Source organism: Dipodomys ordii, unplaced genomic scaffold (assembly GCF_000151885.1).
Source record: "Dipodomys ordii isolate 6190 unplaced genomic scaffold, Dord_2.0 Scaffold84, whole genome shotgun sequence".
Lineage (NCBI taxonomy): Eukaryota > Metazoa > Chordata > Mammalia > Rodentia > Heteromyidae > Dipodomys > Dipodomys ordii.
This window is the reverse complement of record NW_012267300.1, coordinates 509441-513361: the sequence shown is the minus strand read 5'-3', so window position 1 is coordinate 513361 and position 3921 is coordinate 509441. Positions and strand designations below refer to the sequence as shown.

Here is a 3921-nt window from a genome sequence, read left to right as displayed (position 1 = left end):
AATACTCAGATCTCAGCCTCCTGAATGGCTAGTGATAAGGAAAATCTGTCATTATGAAAATTATCTCAACCTTGCCATTATCAGAACTCACTCATCTAGGTATGGAAAACCTGCTATTGCCAGAATTGGTTTGGTCAGAACTAGCTTGACCTTTATGTTTCAAGTAATTCTCAAGAAACTGGAACTGGGACTGGGAATGTGGCTTAGTGATAGAGTGTTTGCCTAGCATACATGAAGCCCTGTGTTAAATTCCTCAGTAACACATAAGCAGAAAAAGTTGGAAGTGGTGCTATGGTTCAAGTGGAAGAGTGCTAGACTTGAGCAAAAGATGCTCAGGGACATACCCCAGGCCCGCTCCAGGCCTGGCAAAAAAAAAACTGTGACTGTAGAGGTAAAGTAACTGCTCTATCCAGAACTGAAATCCAGAACACAAATGCTATGAAAGCTTGTACTCCTGTTGGCCCAAACTCAAACTTTGGAGTAGGACATCCTCTTGGCCTACAGGCTGAGTTCCTGAGTTCCTGAGAACCTGAGTTCTCCAACAATCTGAGTACCACTTGTTTTTTTGTGGAATATTTTCCACAACACTAGGATTATACAGGCCTAAGCCAACAGCACCCAGCAACTCAACAGATTTTAAAACAGTAGTTCCCACCTTCACTCTATTTCTGTGCAAAAACAAGATGGATCATGACAACATCATAGATTATGACAAATTTTCATGTTTAAGCCATAATTTCAACCACTATGCATGATGTGATATGTATTAGAACAAATTGATTTGATTTTGAATGCAAATGGTGTAACTTGTATCAGCCATGCTATGGCTATGATTTGACTATGTCTTGATTTGAATGTAAATCTTGATCCCTAGCTGGTAGCAACATTTGGAGAGGGGCTGCAAAATTAAGAGGTGGGACCTCACTGGAGAGAGTAGGCCACTCATCTCTGTCTGTCTTGCCCCTTCCTTTCTCTCCTTGTTTTGTGGATACCATGAGGTGAGTAGCTCTGCCTCAGTATCTCTCTACTTCCATAATATTCTGCCTCATCTCATGCCCTGATCAGTAGTCAGCAAACTATGTATTAAAACCTCTGAAAAACCTCCTTTGTATATTTCCTTACAGGTATTTGATACAGTGCTATAAAAAATGTTTATATCTCTATCACAAAGGGGAACTAGAAGTTTTTCACATTCATTTAAAATGGCAGCATACATTCTCAGGCTTTCCCAATTAATTCTTCAACTCTGTCCCATTCCACGGGCATTGATCATCCAGATAATCTGAGAAATTTCACTATGTATACAATACTGGTGACATTATATTAATCAGAGCAAATGTAACAAGGACTCTGATAAGAAACATTTATAATAGGAAAACTAGAGAGATGGCAGAGTAGAAATGCTTTACCCTGCACATAGTTCTGCAAGTGAGAAGAGTCAGGCCAATAAAGGAAAGATGGTATCAAAAGCAAAATGTTCAGAGGCTCATGCCTATAATCCTAGTACTCATGAGGCTAAGATCTCAGATTCACAGTTTAAAGCCAGGCCAGGCAAAAGAGTCAGTGAGACTCTTATCTCCAACAAACTATTCAGAAAAAACTGGAAGTGCCGCTATAGTACAAGTGCTAGCCTTGAGCAAAAGAAGCTCAGGGAGAGAACCTCAGGTCCTGAGTTCAAGCCTCAGGATAAGGGGAAAAAAACAGCAACAAAATTTTCATTCTCTGTGTACTTGTATATTTTCTTTACTTTATCTTGCTGTTGGTTTCTAGTTTTATTTCATTATGAACTGATAAACTACAAGAAGTTATTTCAATTTTTTCACTTGATTGCTTCAACACTTAAATACCATCCATTTTGGAGAACATTCAATAGGTTCTTTAAAAAATATGTATCCTGCATCTATTGTATATAATGCTATGTAGATGTCTGCCAAATATTTGATATGTTATGCATGTCATTATGTCATGTAACTCTTTTGTTTCTTTGTTAGATTTTTGTCTAGGTAACTTACTGGTAATAGTTGGATTTTGAAATAACCAATATTATTTTGTTGGGGACTTTCTGAACCTTTAGATCCAGTTGTCTTTATTTTATGAAATTGAGTGTACTGATACTTGTTGAATTTCTATTATAATTGTTCTATCTTCTTGATGGATTGCTTTCTCTATCAATATGAAGTTACTGCCTTTGTTAATTTGAATAATTTTGGCTAAAGTCTACTTAAACGATTACTCCTGGTGCGGCTCCTCGGCGGGTGGCGGTGGCCGAACCTGATCGGGTTAATGTCGGGGCCAGGCACGGGGAGGATGGGGCTCTAGAACCCGGCATTGCTTCTAAGGAGCTGGGGCAGGACGGGGAAGGGACCGGCCATGTCGGAGGTGACCTGGAGTCTGCTACAGCGCTGGGGCGCCAGCTTTAGGAGAGGAGCAGACTTCTTCTCCTGGGGCCAGCTGGTGGAGACGATAGACAAGGATCAGATATTAGCAAGACATCTACAAAAAGAGGTCCAAGCTCAACACAACAATTCAGAATTCACAGAAAAACAAAAGAAAACCATAGGCAAAATTGCAACATGCTTGGAATTGCGAAGTGCAGCTTTACAGTCCACACAGTCCCAAGAAGAATTGGAGGGCCTGAAGAAGCTAGAACCAATACTAAAGAATATTCTTACATATAATAAAGCATTTCCATTTGATGTTCAGCCTGTACCATTAAGAAGAATTTTAGCACCTGGTGAAGAAGAGAATTTGGAATTTGAAGAAGATGAAGAAGAAGGTGGTGCTGGAGCAAGGTCTCCTGATTCTTTTCCTGCTCGATTTCGCGGTACTTTATTACCCAGATTGCCACTATCAGAATTGAGAAAATTGGTCTAAAAGACGCTGGGCAGTGTATTGATCCCTATATTACAGTTAGTGTAAAAGATGTGAATGGCATAGATTTAACTCCTGTGCAAGATACACCCCTGTGGCTTCAAGAAAAGAAGACACATATGTCCATTTTAATGTGGATATTGAGCTCCAGAAGCATGTTGAAAAATGAACCAAACGTGCATCTATCTTCTTTGAATTTAAACACTACAAGCCTAAAAAAAGGTATACCAGCACCAAGTGTTTTGCTTTCATGGAGATGGATGAAATAAAACCTAGACCAATTGTAATAGAACTAAACAACAATTACTTCTGCTTGTTTTCAAAACCTCAGAACTTTTTCTTAGTATTAAGTCTATGTTTTCCTTTACTACTAAATTGTATTTCTTGTATGCAGTACATTGGGTTTCTTTTTCTTAATGAATTTTAAATGTGATGCCTTGCATTTACCAGGCAGGTATAGTCTTCCACTGAGATTTATTTTTCTCCTGTTTTCTTATGTTGTGTTTATAGCTAAGATTCGTTTAAATACCTTCTGCAGAGCTAGCTATCTCCAATAAACCAGCAAAAAGACAGAAGTGGCAATGTGGACCAGATGGTAGAGTGCTAGCCTTGAGCATAAAAGTTAAGGAACAGTGCCCAGGCTCTAAGATTAAGCTTCTGTATCAGCAACAAAGAAAAAGATAAAGGGAGATTGAGAAATCTAGAATATAATACTAGAAAAGTACATAGAAAAACAAGACATAGAAAAGACCCAACTAAACATAAAATAAGAAATTCCTGTCCCAGTTCTCTGTTTTAAGTAAAGTCTTTTTTTTTAATTTTATTTGTGAACATACCGTACAGAGGGGTTACAATTACATGGGAAGGATAATGCATACATTTCTTACCAAACATTGCAGCCTGCTCCTTCACCACTCTTCCCAGCCTCCCCCTCCCCCCCAACCCAATTCTTCCCCCCTCCCCCCACACCGACATTGTAAAGCTCGTTTTTGACATGACAACTTGTACTTCTCATTGTTGCAACAGGTCCACCTGAATCCTTAAACGACT

At 39.0% G+C, this 3921-nt stretch overlaps 1 pseudogene across 1 annotated transcript; it reads left to right on the top strand.

The window, feature by feature from the left end:
- Positions 1-2370: 2370 nt before the first annotated feature.
- LOC105992453 lies at positions 2371-3915 on the top strand (annotated as a pseudogene). The gene is made up of 2 exons (XR_001175408.1): positions 2371-3214; positions 3898-3915. The product of XR_001175408.1 is annotated as an axin interactor, dorsalization-associated protein pseudogene (transcript).
- Positions 3916-3921: the final 6 nt, after the last annotated feature.